The 17,256-nt window shown below is 34.1% G+C and overlaps 1 long non-coding RNA gene across 1 annotated transcript in view; it reads right to left on the reverse strand.

The window, feature by feature from the left end:
• Nucleotides 1–7,636: 7,636 nt before the first annotated feature.
• The window catches only part of LOC146767555 (uncharacterized), an 83,644-nt gene continuing 74,024 nt past the window's right edge, over nt 7,637–17,256 (reverse strand). Inside the window, exon 2 of the long non-coding RNA XR_014954757.1 lies at nt 7,637–9,983. This is a non-coding gene — a long non-coding RNA (uncharacterized LOC146767555). The remainder of the gene's footprint in view (nt 9,984–17,256) is intronic.

Genomic DNA, 17,256 nt, shown 5'->3' on the forward strand with positions numbered 1-17,256 from the left:
TTGAGCAATATCCAAAAGAGTATCAATGATTAGTTAATTCATTGTTCTCTATATTGCTTAGCAGATTTTTGCAATATTATCCACAAATTTCCCTAAGTTATTCAGGAATTTATAATGATGTCGTTTGAGTAATGCTCACTAAAATTAAAATCCCCTGCACTTGCGTTTTCCTTATTTCCTTCTATTTCCTTCATCTTGTTTAGGGTTTTTATTTGGGGGAAAGTGTGGGGAGAGAAGAATTTACATGATGAAAGCATCAGCTGCATCATGTGTCGTGGTGTAACCCCCTATGACAACGAAGACCCACACAGCTGCTCATTTACTCCCAGTGCCCAGCAGGGCAGGGGAAGTGAAATGCAAGGGTACAAGTGAAAAACTCATGGGTCAAGATAAGGACAGTTTAATAACTGCAATAAAATAAAACCTTTTAATGAGAAGGAAAGTAAGAAAGGAAGATAAATAAAACCCAAGAAAGATAAGCAATGCAAATGAAAACAGCTCCTCTGCACCAAATGACTGAAGCCCAGCCCGGCCCTGAGCAGCCCGTGCCCCAGCCAGCCTTGCCCCAGCCTTTATGTTGAGCATGAAAGCAGAGTATGGGCTCTGCCGTGTGTCACTTGGGGTCAGCTGTCCCAGCTATGTCCCCTCCCAGCCCCTTGTACCCCCCTGACTGGGTGGGGTGAGAGGCAGAAAAGGACAAAACACTGTGCAAGAGCTGAATAGCAATTACTGAAACATCCCTGATTTATCAACAGTGTTTCAGCACAAACCCAATCACAGCTTCATACTATGTGCTGGGCAGAAAACTAACTCTATCCCAGCCTAAATCAACACATATTCTGAGACTGAATGAGCATTATGAATGCAAACCATGAACATACTACTTAAAATTAAAAAGCTTGCAGTTTGGAGAAAATGAATTCTTATTTATATAACAGCCCAGAAATACACTGAATATTATTGTAGATAGACAAAGAAATTTCTTAATGATTTATGGTCCTAATACTTTGCAAAACAGTGGAAAACATGTGGCTATCCTGTGAGATAGAGTATTGTAACTCTATTTGTGCTTAATTTTATTTCTTTTACACAAATATTGATATCATTCGGGAAGAAATAGGAAGCAATACTAGGCCGTGAAGTTTGTGTAGTATTCACAAGCCACAGTTGTTTACTTTTCACCACCCCTTGACAGAAAAAATGGAATCCACAACTGTGAATTTAATAATGAGACATCTCAATATTACTGAAGCAAGATACTATGAAGTCTAGTTCCAGAAATAAAATATTCTGCATGAATGAAATATCATCTGCAAAATCTCTTTTCATTCAGCATTCCCCTTTTGAGAAAGTTTTAGTAGTTTTTATTATGTTCTTTACTTGCACTGTAACCGCTGACTCCGAAGTGAAAATTCAAACTCAGTGTATCACATTTCTTTTATATATATATATATAAATATATATATGCAACTGACTTTTAGCAAAATACTTAGAGAGTTAAACTCATTATTGTTGTTTATCCATGAGAAGTATGTAGTAAAGATCCAGACAACCTAGTAGTAACTGTATAACCATAAACTTTTGAGTCAATTAAGGCTAGAGGAAGCTATTCTTTAGCTTAAAACTTTAGTTGAGATCAGTGATCTGGAGACCTATAATGTAGGAAGGAAGCTGATGTATACTGACTCTGAATCTGTTCTTAGATGCTTTAATGGATATACCATACACTGTAGGAAGAGATACATTTCAAATGTTCATGGCATTTTTTCATACAGAACTGACTTGAGTTTTGACATCAATTTATGTCTCATAATATAAGAAGGCTTATAAAAAAATCAGAAAATCTTAAGCTTGCTCATTACATGTCTGGATTTTTGTGTTTTTTTTCCATAATTATCAGATGTATATTCTATACCTCCATAAAAATTTTGCTGTGATGAGAAAGATTGTTTTGTCACTGAAAGATCAATAATGTGCTTGAATTTTAGATCAGTTCTTCATTCTGTTTCAAAGTGACTACATTTATACATAATGCAGAATGACAACCTTTTGCTGAGCAAATATGGGGCTCTTCTATTTTTCTCCAGAGTTCTTAAACAAATATTTGTGATATTGGTTATTCTGATTTGCATATTTATATGATCTTGTCTGGGTCACCCTGTATTTATTTTTGAGAACTGAGTGTTTGCTAGGAAATGTAGATATTTCTCTGATAAATATAGTTCCTTTAAACACATTTCACATAATAAGCATTGTTACTTAGGTTGTCTTATGTTTTTTTTACCATTTACTCCTAAAATAGATATCTATAATCATAGTGCCAAGAATTTGAAGACACCAAACAAGAATTGATTTAAAATACAAACACTCACACACACACACACACATTTTGCAATGGAAAGCACTGCTTTAAACTAAGATGTCTTAGATCTGCATTCCTCTTAAAATGTAAATTCGAAAAAACAGAGACTATTTTTTTTTGGCAGTAAATATATTTTTCTTTCCTGTTTTATGAACACCAAAATATTGTATTCATAATTTAATTTTTTTTAACAAATTAATCATGGTTTGCTCAGAGAATTTTTGCTGAATGTATTTTATTCTCTTGGTTTTGTTAAAATACAGAAGCCATAAACTAATCTTTTACTGCCTTGATTCAAGGAGAGTTAGAAACTTGCAGCATAGAATCATAGAATCATTTCATTTGGGAAAGAAGCTTAAGATCATGGGGTCCCACTGCCAACTTAGCCCTACTGAAACCCCCACTAAACCATGTCCCCAGGTGTCACGTACACACAAGACTACTTCTTTATTTTCCTCAGTTCTCTGAAACTAGTCCAGAAGTCTGTATTTGAAGTATTTCTTGATTTCCATCTTTTAGAAGGACCTACTTTTTAAAATCATTTAAGAAATGTCTTTTGATTTCTTAACCAAAGAAGGGTAGGTCCTTCTAAAAGGTGGAAATCAAGAAATACGTCAAAGGAATACAGACTTTTTAACAAAAAAAAAAAAACATTAAAATTAACTGCCTCAATGTGATTTAGTGAAATAGAGACACCATGAGTTGGTATCTTAAGATCCATCCAATTCTATAAACCACTACTGGCATATTACATAAACCATCAAAAAGTTCTAGGGAAAATAGACTTTTTTGGAGCTGAGACTCAATCTAATCTTAAGCCTAAAAATACATGTTTTGATATTATAAAAGTAGTCTCTCAGTATTAAGTCAATATAAAAATCCATAGTACATTTTTGATGGTAGTCAATAGTTGATTTTTAGAGAAAGAAGGATAAGTAAGAACAGTGCAGAATGACCTAAAGTATCATCAAGCTTTAATTCTTTCCAGGTTTTTAGCATTAACATAGCATTAATCTCTCCAAATTAAAATAGTTAATATTTTGATTTTGTATAGTCCTTTCTTATAAATATGGAGGACAATTTTCATTATTTTTTCTGTCCTTTTAAAGGCTGAAGTTTTGCCAGTTTACTCTTTTATACTGAAAGACCAGGCATTCTTTATTTATTTCAGAAGGAGATATTTGTTAGAAATACACTTCTGTTTCAATTTGCTAATTTTGACCTTGACTGCACTTTGAAAAAAATACTGTCTCTAGTCCAACAACTGTGTATCTGCCTATAATTCATGACAAGACATAGTGAGCTCAAGCATAGATATGGTCCAGAAATTTTCATGACAAAATGATAAAATGCTACTCAGTTCAGTAGTTATAGTTCTGAGGACTCAGGTTATCAGTGCTGCAATTATCTGGAATGAGCCTGTCTTCTCTTGAAATGTGATACTAGGAATTGTATATATTGTATTTATATTTTTCTTGTTACAGAAAATGTAATCCCCTTGCAATCATTAAGGCTACAGTCCTCAAAATACCCAGAAAAATTTGGGAAATATTGTTATATTGAACAAATAGAAAAGCTAATATGCAGAAAAAGTAAATCTCTTAGAAATATTTAGGTATGCAAAAAAATGTAAAATAGGACAAAGCATTCTATAAGAGTAAAATGTCTTGTCTGGCAAAGTTTTGAAAATTAGCAGGGGCTAAGGCAAGTACAATAAGCTGAGAGTGCATAAACTTGAAGTGCCTATTTGGTTAGAGGCAACTGAATTACTGCTTGAGTTTTTTCATTTGCTTGAAGACCAGAAGGAAGAAAAGAGGAGAGTGCTTACATTCACTTTTTCTATGGCCACATGAGTCAGCAGCTCTGGCTTTCCTTTTTGATTGAGCCTTGTTAGTCTGCAGGAACATATTCCAGCTGCTAGATCACTGTGCCAGGGAGTGCAAGGCAGCACTGAGATCTGTACACTAATCCAGACTTTGTATAGAACCTTGGATAAAAACATAAATTATTTTAAAATGAGATGCTATGTTTTGACTCTTCAAAAAAAAAATAGCCAAAATATTAAATTTCATAGGTACTTTTCTTGTTTCTCCTCATAAGGCACTTATCCCAGCTGTAAAGCAGCCTAGTCCTTACAATGGGAAATGAGAACATCCCTCAATGCACTCTTCTACCAAAGTAGCATTAGCATTTCCTGGGTCTTCACTGCAACAAGACAAGTGCAAACTTAAAATACCTTCTGACTCTTAGTACCTAAACACATTTGAATAACCCTCTGGGTCTCAGATACCTATCTTGTGCTACTGATACCTAAGTGCATTTTTGGATCTCACTACTACTATTTATTGATTTCAACAGTACTTAAATGCTCTGGTGCTTTTGAAATTCTATTCATCTTCTTTCTATATTTTTAGAGAGCTATTGCTTTTAAAACCTATCACACAGAAAAAAAAATCTGAACCTGGATTAGCTGAATCACAGGATGGCCAAGATAATCAATGATGTGGACTTCCTCACTAATCATGCATCTTCTAATGCACATACAGTATAATAGTAAAAGTCTATTCCAATAGCTTGAGTAAGTCCATATGCTTAATTTAATAAGCTCAGTGAACCAAAATGTCCATGAAAATAACTATTTTACTCTATATATCCCATTTTTATTTCTTTTTGATGTACACAATTTTTCTTTTTATATTTTTTCCCAAAGGAACAATTAAGAAATTTAGAATTTGTGGAAATACAGCCATTGTCTATTCACTCAGTATTATGCTAGCACAAAAGCACTGATCCTTTTAGGAAAATGTATTTTAAAAATTTACGTAATATATATTAGGGTAAAAATCTTTTATGATTAAAAACTTATTTTTCACTGTAGAGGTACTAATAACAACAGCAACAACACAGGGAAAATTTTTTGTCAAAAAAAAAAAAAAAGGTATTTTAAACATGTTGAGGTAACACATGAAATATCCATATTTTATTTATGATGATTATTTTGCCCAGAAACAAAATCTCAAAACCTGCAGAAATCCCATAAAACCTTCCTATAAGGATTTCCTATAATGGAAATCCTTATAAGGATGATTTCAGCTACACTGCATTTCAACAGAAGAGCAAACAGGAAAATATTTATCTACAAGCATACAAAAACACTATGTGCAGTATGTAATCTTGGAATCACTGTGTTACATTAAAGTTGAAAATGGTTGGAAAAGAATTGTAAAAGCCAAAATGGCCCAAGAAAAAATAAAAAGCTCAACAAGTTTTATTAGCAAACAACACACTTCTCATGGAAAGTAGTATATTTTTTTGCCCCTACTTGCTAATAATAAGAGGAATAAAAGAATGAAAGGAAAGAGGGAAGAATGAGAGACTGAAAGAGAGAGAAGAGGAGGAAAGATCATCAGTCCCAGTTCCAGACTGCCTGGGCTTTGTTGGGGTACCTTTTTATAGGTAACTTTACCCCACCATCGGCTTAGGTCTCACTGTTCATGTAAATGAGTTAGCATGTGCAGTCCATTTTTCGGGACCTTTCCAGAAATAGGCTGGGGGGATTTGAGGGTGTATTCCCTCTACAGGTCTTGACCATTCCTTGATCCCATTCGTGCACTTTCTCTGTTCTGTTTTATGCAGTCTCCACTGACCAGAACAGGAAAGTTTGCCTCAGAAAAATGTTGCCTTACCTCCTCTTTCCAGCCACATCCTGTTCTAACCTACCACTGGAATGGTCCTCATTGTTCAAGGCAGAGCAGCACATGAACTCCTCACTGTCCAGGTTTACTACTGGACAGTTGCCCAGGGAAGCTGTGGATGCCCCAACCATGGAAGTGTTCAAGACCAGGCTGGATGGAGCCCAGAGCAACCTGGTCTAGTGGAAAATGTGTCTGCCCACAGAAGAGAGGTTGATACTCAATGATCTCTAAGGTCCTTACTAACACAAACCATTCTATGATTCTGTGAATGTTTTAAAAGCTATTAAGGCAGGTATCTTAAGTGGTTTATAAAGATTCATAAAGGAGAAATGACTGAGACCTCAGGAGTGACATTCACACAAGACACATTATTTATAGATTTCTTGTCAGCTAGTATTATGGTATGTTTAACCATAATATAAAGGGGGCAGATTGAACAAAGAAGAAAATAAAGCATTATACTGATCAAGGGGCTGTAAAAGTGACAGCAGAACTTTACTGAGTTGATACCAGCTGTCTTTTTTTAAGGCACTGTGAAACAGATAGTGGAAAAAGTGAAAAACTACTTAGCCATTTCCAATAATAAAGGCAAATGTAAAGAATCATTTGACAAAAATGTTCTTTTACTGCTCTTACTTACTATCTAGGTCAAGCAACTGGCATATCAGCATAAGTAGTACCTTATGTCTGTTTTAGCAAAGCACATATATACAAACCAAAACACACTTTGGCTTATGACAAGGTAGAACATCTATATAGACATTCATTCTGTCCATTCTGCATCTCCATATTTTATTGTTGTCTTTTTTTTTCCCCAAGGTCTGGCTTGCTGCAAGATATTTCTGGGGAAGGAATTAAAATATAAACAATTTTTCTCCTTGTCTGTGACATAGCCTCTCAAACTGACAAAAGCTAACAAGTTTATCTGTGGGAAAAGAAAACTCTTCATAAAAATTAAAAATTTGTGCCTGCAGGTCAGAGGGAGCCTTTGTCTCCCTGTACAAAATACAAAGATGACACAATGACATTTATCTCCATGGGGCTTCTCTAACAATATTTCTAATGGAGAACAATATATTATATATCTCTAACAAAACACTAAACTGACTGCAGGTCTCAGAAAATGTTTTTCTAAAAGTGTGATACATTGCACAATACACTACAGACATTTAAACTACCCACATTAAGATTTTGTTCAATTAAATTAGAATAGATTAGATGTCACTCATGAATTTTCTTCTGCTCTTCTACAGTAATTCATTTAATTGGCCTCAATGATCAACTCTGGGGTTTCTCATCTCCAGTGAATTTGTTCTGCCCAGGAGCAGAATTTGCAAGAGATATATCAATTCTGATTACTTGTCTTCAGTTCACTCCAGGTTCTCAAGTAATTACATGACTAGACATGCATTTCACCAAAAGTAACCCCATCATCCAGACAATTTAAAATATATTACTTCTTTAAAGTTCCTAATTAATTCCTACCTATTCAGCAAGGTCAGTCTTTAAATTTATTTCACATCAGATTATCTTGCACCAGTTAATGTCTACAGTTAAAAGACTATAACCAGCTGCAATATTGCAGTTAGCATGTGACATTTTTATTTGAAAACATGGATATACAGAGTTAACAGAAATAGTATATGACAATATTGCTAAAAATATGGATCAGTAAACAAGGATCACACTGGATTTTTGGTGGGTGTTCTTTCTAAAATACTATTTAAAGCAGAGTAGGATGGGCAGTAGGAAACTTTCAGAACAGGGAGGAAAAGGAAGATAATCATGCCTCTTTAAAGCTAGAACCCAGAGAGGCTAAAAAAACACAGATGGATTTACATATCTTTCCATTATATTCCTACATGACCTCTTAGACTAGTCACAAAGTAAAAATGTTAATTATAGAACTCTTACCTGAAATTTATAGGAAGGATTGATTGAACTAATTTTTTTGTGAAAATATAAAGTCCAGGCATTTTTTATTATATAATTTTGAGACTGTTTAGGATAACAGTAAACATGGAGCTTAATACGCAGACAGTAACCAGAGCTAAGAAATCTGAGAGGAAGGTGAAAGAAATTTTTTTAGTTGGTAGTCTCTGTTCTCAGGAAGACTCTAACATGTGCCAAAGGTGCAACACAGGAAGATTCAAGCAATCAAGATTTCTGGTGTGTGTTGAGATATCTTTCTGGTACAAGTATCATGATGATGCACATGGGAGTGGGCATGTACTCTGAGCAATCTTTAATGCCCTCCTAAACATGTTTATATGTATATGCATGTTGGTTTGTTCTTTGTATGAAAATAAGTATAGGAAGTTCTCTTAAGTCTGTGAGAGAAAAGTATTTCTAAACTTGTAACTTTCCAGTTTATACTAAAACACAATTTGTTTTATTTGCTGTCAACAGGAATAGAAAACTCTCCAAGTGAGACCTTTTTTAACATGAATATTGGTCAACTGGTTTAAGAGTTGATGAAATAGAGCAAAACAATTATTAGATGCTTGAAAACTTAGGAATCCTAATTCTTATGTATTGACTGTTACTTCAATTTAAAAAATAGTCTTGATTCATTTGTTCCTGATTGAACAATCTGCCAATGAACCAATCTAGAGCTGCACCTGCATTTTCTTAATACCTCTCAAAACAGAGATTTCATAGCAATCTGCAATGAACTGTCAGCTCTTTGCAGGAACAAAGCATTAATCATTACTTTTCTCATCTAAGCGGTTGCATTTCAGAGCTTCAGCACTTTAATTTATGTCTGAACAATCCTTTAGAGACAAGCAAATGACCATCTGGAATGGATGGAACTAGAAGATCCTTCTAGAAAATCCAAACATGTTTAACAGGCTGATGATATTTGGATTTAAGTTTGGGATCTGTATAACAGGAAAATACTTTGGAAATTCTGTTTCAAACCTAGATCCATTATGGGTCACTTCCAAGGCTTGCAGTTCTTCAGGAATAAAGTGCTTCAGCGTGTCCCCATGGGGTCACAGGTCCTGTCATCAAACCTTCTCTCTCCACAGGTCTTGCCAGGAGCCTGCTCCAGTGTGGCCTTCCATGGAGCCACAGCCTTTCTGGGCATCCATCTGTACCAGTATGGGGCCCTCCACAAATTGCTGGACATCTGCTCCACTGTGGACTTCCATGGGCTGCAGGAGAACCTCTGATACTTGAGGCATCCCCTTCCCTTCCCTCTGAACCACCTTGGTGTCTGCAGAGCTGTTTCTCACATATTCTCACTTTTCTCTCCAGGTTACATTTGTACAGGAAATGTCCCCCCTCCTTAACGATGTTATTCCTGAGGCAGTGCTATCCCCACTGATGGGCTTGAGCTTGACCAGGTGCATCCGGGAGCTGGTTGGTGTTGGCTCTGTTGGGCATATGGAAAGCTTCTAGCAGTTTCTCAGAAAAGCCACCCTTAGAGCACCCCACATCCAAAACCCTGCCATGGAAACCAAATCAATTCCACACTCTCCTCTGTGAATCACATATTTAAGAATTAACATTAAAATACACATTAATCACACAATCTTAAATTTCACAAACTTCACTCACATTAAAAACAACCAAAAAACCCAAACCAGGATCCTCCACACCAAAATCACATTAACATCATCACAACAGTGAATGAAAGTGGACAATTTACACTCATTACACCTCTTATCTCATCACCACAACATGACAACTGAAATTCCCATGATCATTCCACACTTCATTCTCTAGCTCCATTCAGTCCATGTTTTTCCCATTGCCTCTCCTTGTCTTGGATTCCTCCGGCCCTACCACTGTTCACCAAAAGGATCCATAGTAGGTTGATCTTGATTGGATGATAAAATCATCTGATGCCTGGACTATCTTCTTCCCCTCCATCCAAAATCTTCTCCTTAAGAGATTAAAATGTATTTGTGGAGGTGCTCCTAAAAAAAATAAACAAATTATTTATTTGAGTTTTAAGCTCAAAATTTTGCATGAAAAGCCATCCTGCTCTGAAATGCTAATCTGGAATAAAGTATATTTTCCTGTACAGGTTATCAACAAGATGTTGGCAGACTGGTCTTGTACCAGCCTACCTCACCTTCGATTTCTTACCAACTTTTCTCACCCCTCAAACATTGTGTCAAAGAAGACATAATATCTTGTGTCCACCGTAAAGCTGACTGACATTAAGGCACTTAACCTGACTATAACTGAGAACAGTGTCCTGCAGCACATTTACAAATGCAACCTTGTGCTAATAACCCACCTAGGTACAGCCATCCTCCCGGGTGTCTGCTTTGTGCATTGGGGAGCTGTTATAGCACACCTCTTCAAATAAAAATAGATTAAACTACTGACAATGAAAATTAAGTATGTCTTCAAGAACGCATTATCTTAAAATTCACCTAACAACACCTGAATCCCGATATTTCTGTTATGACAAAATAATTTAATTTTGTATTAATTTATATTTTTCCTGTACAAAAACTTCAAGTGAATCTCTATGGTTGCCTGTATTTAGTGCTTAGTCGTTATGGAAATTTTGGAAGGGTGGTAACATTGTATTGCAGTATTGTGCAGATTCAATTTTATAAAACTCATAATTCAGGATAGGGTTTTATTCAAAGAGGAGAGCAGAACAAGGTTTGCCTTTCCTTTTCCCATATTTTTTATCTTTCAGTGGTGGAAGAACTACCCTTAAATATGATTAGGTTTGGGGAAATTATATGCAAAAATGTTGTTTCTCAGATATATTATTCATATTGCAGAAGAAAAGCTTGTTAGTTTCAGTAACTCTTTCAACTACTGCAAATAGATATTTGGGCAAACTATAAGTCTCATCTTACTGTACCTTGGTGCAAATGTTTTTCAAGGAATGCAAAATTGGTTCCTTCTTGTCTCAGTTGATTACTGACTACTGAAGGTGAAACATACGCATGTATCTAATTCTTCACTTTTTTAGAAAATAATAGTAATTACAATTTTCCTCTCTAATTAAAAGATACAGTTGCTAATTTATTTGGTAATAAATTGAGAATATTTATTAAAATTTTATTAACAATGTGATTATATTTGTATGCACATAGATTGGTATTTTGGAATTTAAATAAAAAGGTTTTAAAATTTTTTTAATTGAAACTTCCATATAAAAATATGAGGAAAAATATAAATGCATCAATGATCTATTTCCAAGGAATGTTTCATTTCATTGAAATGCCATTTATAATGGGTAAAATAAGTACTTTGTAGAATATGTTGAATTTCTTTGTCAGGCTAGACTGTTTTAGAGGTTAGATAATAAAGTGTATTCTTCACATTTTTGTGTAGGATAGATATGTTCATTTTGCCTTATGTAATACACATCTCAAAATTATATGTGACGCATTGCCCTGCCTGAATGTATAGCAACAGAGTTTTTTTCTAATTATAGTGAGGCTTAGCAGAAAAGAGGAAGGAAAAAAACTCTTGGTGAGAAAAATCCACTCAAGAACAATGGCAAAATTGGGAAGACTCTACTCCTCAATTCTTGGCAATGAGGATTTTATGCTCTGGTCAAAAGAAGTAAGATCAAAAGAGAGAAACCTATTAAGAAGATAACCCTACAGGGAGGCAGAAGCTGTCAGCTTCTGAGGCTGACATGAGTGTACTGAAAACCAAGATTTACAATAGATGAGAATTTACTGGTATCTCAAACTCCATGTTTGTGTAGAGACTGAAGGGAATGCCAAACATAAGGCAGTTAGTAATTGTATTTTTGCTTCAAAACCACCTCCAGCTGGTCTAAATAATTTAGCAAAATGAATCCCACTTTGTTTATATGTATCTGCTCTACAGTTGCACAATCCTGTTATTTTCCAAGGCTTTAAAATAAAAATATTCAAGACACCAGGGAAATTACACTATTTCTAACTTTAAAGTTAGCAGTGAAGGTTATTTCAAGGACTATAACAAGAATGATCTGCTCACAGAGAAACAGAGCTGTAAGTCAGGTACTTTGATCAGGCCCAATGATGGAACTGAGCAACAAAAGCCAAAGCTGACTCAGGCACCCCTTATTCTGAATGTTGTACTTCAGCAATGAGAGGTCCTCAACTCAGGCCCTCAACAGCAAGAGTTCTGTGTTAAAGAACACCTTCATTTTCAAAAGAATGGAAAATGTAAATTTTGGAAATATACTCTTCTAGATGGCAGAAATCAGAATGAAAGATTATGTGTGTGCAAATTATTTTGATAAATCCAGCATGTGATCCTCCACTTTTCTCTAAAATAGGACTTGAGGCCATAAAAAAATTATTCAGAGCAAGAAATGTCTAATAAAGGTTCTTACAAGATTTAGCAGGATGGTTATTTGTTATATAAATATTCAGTATGTTTCTTCCCACTTTGATGTTTTTTTCCCTGGACTTTCCCCACCTTTTCTGCCTTAGAATATAAATAATATTTTTAGATGTATAATCAAACTTTATTCATACCTGAACATTGGTTTTAACTACCAGAAATAAAATTATTTATAATAATAGAAGTTGAAACTAAAAGAGTCCTAACAAGTGGCCTACTATAGCTGCCACAAAAAGTTTGCTTCAACTATTTTATCTCATTTAGCCATTTAAATTTAATTTAGGAAAAAAATCCCAAAGCTCAAATTCTTACAGTTTCCCAGGGGGATCTTCTGGATAGTGTAATGGACTTTGGTAGAAAATAGTTTTCAATATAAAAGTTTTATCCTTGCATTCATCCCACCACTCCTAGAATTTCTACTTATTTCTCAGAAACAAGAGTTTATTAAAGAGGAGGAATGTGATATTGATGCTATTGAAATACATGTAAGTTGTGATGATTTTCTCTTAACAGTCATTTATTCTTTATTCCAATAATCATTGCATTGATAATGAAGACGGTGAAATACAGGTCAAAGTTTTATATTATGTCTATGATGATACATAGACATGTACATACTACATTCTATGTAGTATTTTATGTTTTGTTTTGCTTTACAAAATTTGTATAGTTTTGATGTGCTGCAATCTATTTGGAGTGTTTGATTTCTCACTGCCTGTTGGTTCCATAATTTGAAGCTCTAAAACTGACACGAGAAAAATGTGTTCTTAATTTTGGACCACTCTAGTGAAGAATCATGAATGTCCTAGACTTATAATTACAGCACTCTTTTGTCAATGCAAGCAGCTGAATTCCACCTCTCTTGCATATATAATTTAGGAGTTAAATTTAGGAGTTAGTTGGTGAATTTGCAAAGTTCACTGAAAGACCTGGAAGCAAATATGTAAACACAGTGCTCCCTTTTTCATCCCCTGTAACCTGTAAATTTGCTTAATTTGAACCTATAATTTGTTCATACCTGACAACAACAATCTTTATAAAGGAAAAACAGAGGATGATATCTTTTTTTTTATTGTATCCCCATTAAAATTCCATTATGTTTCATTTTTCAGGTATCATACAGCAAAGTAGAAGTGGTCTTGGTGAAAATTACTAAATCTAGTTATTTCACTTCCTTAGCACAAATTATTACATTTTGAGTAAAAAACAAGGAGTTGCTTTTCCAACTTCTCATTAAAGTATCATCACCACCATGTTGTTCAGCCCTATTTTCAGGAAAGAACTGAATGGCCTGAAGTCTGTGTTGTGTTGACAAGGTGAAGCCCTTGTTCAGGTGGCTTCTAGTATAAAAACATCTCTAAACTTATGTTTTTAAATAAGCTGTATTCAGACTGGAAGAAAAAGAATCTGTCTGTAGCCTGATGACAGGGATATTCCTCCACAGGGGGAAAAAAAATAATATACTTGAATTTTGTGAAATAGGCTTCCTTGCTTTTGGGAAAATGTTTCAACCAGAATTTTATATTTTGCACTTCTTTTCATTGAACAGAAATATTTGGAATTGCTAAACAACTTTCACAGATTAAAACAAGTATAGTGAAATTCAATGACTTTGAAGCAAGATATTTTGCACATATACCACAACATCGATAATTTTGCCTAAGTTTAGATGAGTTTCTGAAAATGTGTAGGCCTCCAAATTTAGGCATGTAGTTAATATTGGATGCAATCATTCATTTTACACTATTCAAGTTCAAGTAGTTCTGGAAAATATGTTCCTTAGTATTTTTTTTTAATGAGATCTACATACCTTGACCTTCCTGAATGCCTAAATATGTAACCTGGGTAAGTCTAAGGTAATTTAGATACTTTTAAGCATTTAATCTGCAACTTGAAACATTTCTATATAAGGGTTCCATAAGCTTAAGCAAGTCAGTCTTTCAGAACACAATATAATTGCATAAGACTTAAGGAAGTGACACTCTATTTCCATAGTCAAACAGCTCATGCATTGTATACTGAGACTGTGAAAAGGAATTTTTACCATGATACTTGAAATTAGTTTGACAGCATTACATATTAAAAATAAAAGATTTGCATTCTCCATTACTTATAATGAAACATTTAATACCTTGTTTCTGCTCTAGGAATGATCATTCTCTCAGTGAAATTGTGACATTTTTTTATTGACTTCACTTGCTTTACATAAAAAATATGAAATATTACTGTACTCTGAAAAATCCTAAGATACTTCTTTTTATGGGATGTCAAATATATATGTTATTTTCATATTTTAAAACATGAAGTGCAGTTATTTTCTGATTTTGAATTTGATGACAAGCATCAATTTATTTTTAATTGTATAAAATTTAAATTTAAATCACTTACTTAAATTAGGATAGTCATGTTTAAGACACATGGTTAAGGTAAGAGATATCATGCTATCAAAATGTAATGCCTTGTAAAGTTCAATAATTTGTAAAGCAAACTTTAAAATGTAATGTGACTAACTTGTATATCCTTGTATTTCTATACAGAGTTACAACAGCTACAGTTCAGTGGCCGCTTTGAATTTGACAAGAGCCACTAATTTACAGCTCTGCAAAAATCACAGTCTTCTCTTGTTTTATGATCACTTCAAATGGACCCTTTGAACCTTTTCTGATATCATACCATCAATGTCAGAACAGAAACTATATAGACAAACTCAGTTATATTTTTGGAAATGATTTTCTGTATTTTTCTTAAGTTGTGGGGAAAAAAAGAAAAAATCAAAAATCAGCAAGAGTCATCTGCAACTGTACAGAAACTAATCTAAAATTCCAATAAACTTATGTGGCCCAAAGAAGGTGATGCACAATGACGAGATGATAACAGTGACAATACATACAAAATAGGATTGAGATTTGTTGCTGTAGTCTTAGTTCCCACTTCTACTATTGACTGAGCTTGACACTTTTAATGTGCATCATTTTGCAAACATGAGATGGACTTAAAATTGTGTCTTTAAAATAGGAATAACTAAATGAGATGTACTAGGGGACCTGACTTTTCAAAATGAGTTTTAGAATCTGTGTCCCTTATGATAACTGAGCCCCAGCAGGATTAATGGCATTTGCTCTCTTCAAAAATGTATTATGAACATATAACTAGTGTTCACAATTAGCATTTGAACAGAAAATACTATTGAAGATATTTCAAGAAGTAGAAATGCTACTTTGAAATTCTTGACTTGACTCTCAATTATTTCTTTAGGTTCTGTATATTCCTATGAGTGAGCTGTAATCTGAATTTGCTGTGTTCTGTCTTATCCTGCTGTTTTTTTTTTTTTCCTTTTGACAGGTAAAGGGATTTCTAGATATGTGTGGATTGCATCCATCTGTTTTTTTTGTATTCTGTGTTCCTCTTTTAATACAAAAAAACTCATTAAATGGTTCAAGTTTAAACCTACAAGAATTACCATAATCATCTTTGATCACCTTTCTTAAATTAGGACTCCCAAGAAATGTGGAGGTGGGGGGGGGGGGGGGCGGGGGGCGGAAGGGGCTTGCAGACACAGCACTTTACTCATAGATCCTAACATACAGATTTATAAACAGCATCTCTTTTTGGATATATATTTTATGTAGTATAAAGATTAGTCTGTTGGAAATTTCTACTGCTGGTTACAAAATGCCTATCACCAAAATACGGTTCATGTCTGCTAATTAGAGGTACATTGTATAAAAAAAATACATTCATGAAACATGGTTTATTTTCTGATAATAAGGATTGCCTTTATCCTTACTATGCTTCACACAGAATGTTTCCTAAGACAGGACGAAGTCGTAACTCTGCAAAAGCGTTTCACTAATTCACTCTGCATGCACATGATTGATGGCAGTGGTGAATAGGTTGGGAATGAGTATTCTGCTTAATGGACATGAGCAGACATGCACTCTGCGCACTTATATAATGTGTGTTTTGCTGAGTAAGGCTTGAGATTAAATGCTTTGTGTAAAGCTAAGAGGAACAAAATTAATGGTTAATTAAATAATTATTTTCCAGGGAACTGCTTAAATAAAAGAATATTGTTCAATATAAAATAATTCTTAATAAATTAATGTTTTAGTCCAGATGATGTCAAAACCTTGTTTACATGGTATGCATACAAATGACCTAATAGTTATTTATATCATAAGCATGTTGAAGAGTTTCTGTAAAGTATATGTAACTGGACAGCTGTGCACAAATTCAAACATATATTTATGTCTTTTAACTCAATTCTATTTGGAATGTAATGTGATACTGTTTGCATCACACTATAAGCAGTAAAACTGCCTCTTTCAAGAACTCACTCCCATAAAATGCCACTTACAACAGATGGAGGTAGAAATAATGTATTAAATAAGGAACAAATATTTACAGCTCTCGGCATATCATGGGCATCCATTAAAATTCAGCCTGCAGCAGGACTAGAATATATTCTTACTGATGTGATATTTCAGTGTTTGAAGAAAGCATGTCTTCTCTGCTGTTACTCTTCTCATTTGGCATATGAAGTCAATTTGTTCCAATAATAATAAAAATTACTTGTTTTCTGTCATTTCAGCTGAATACAGATTCTTAATAAGATCATAAAACCATAGTAAAGATTTGGCAAATTCTTTAGCCCACCTTTTATAAATACAGAATATTTTTTCCCTAAAGTTTGGGTTTCTATAAATAATATAGGACATTTTGCACAGATCTTTGAAGGACTGAATTTAAAGGCAGAAAAAAATAAGTCTATGTTTTTACTAAAACTTTATTTCATTTATTTAGGGGGACAGTCCAAACTTTAACTTCCTTTATATTAATCTGAGTTGACTATTTGAACAATAAACTATGTTTCAG

This window comes from Lonchura striata, chromosome 4 (assembly GCF_050655825.1).
Source record: "Lonchura striata isolate lonStrDom1 chromosome 4, ASM5065582v1, whole genome shotgun sequence".
NCBI classification, from domain to species: domain Eukaryota; kingdom Metazoa; phylum Chordata; class Aves; order Passeriformes; family Estrildidae; genus Lonchura; species Lonchura striata.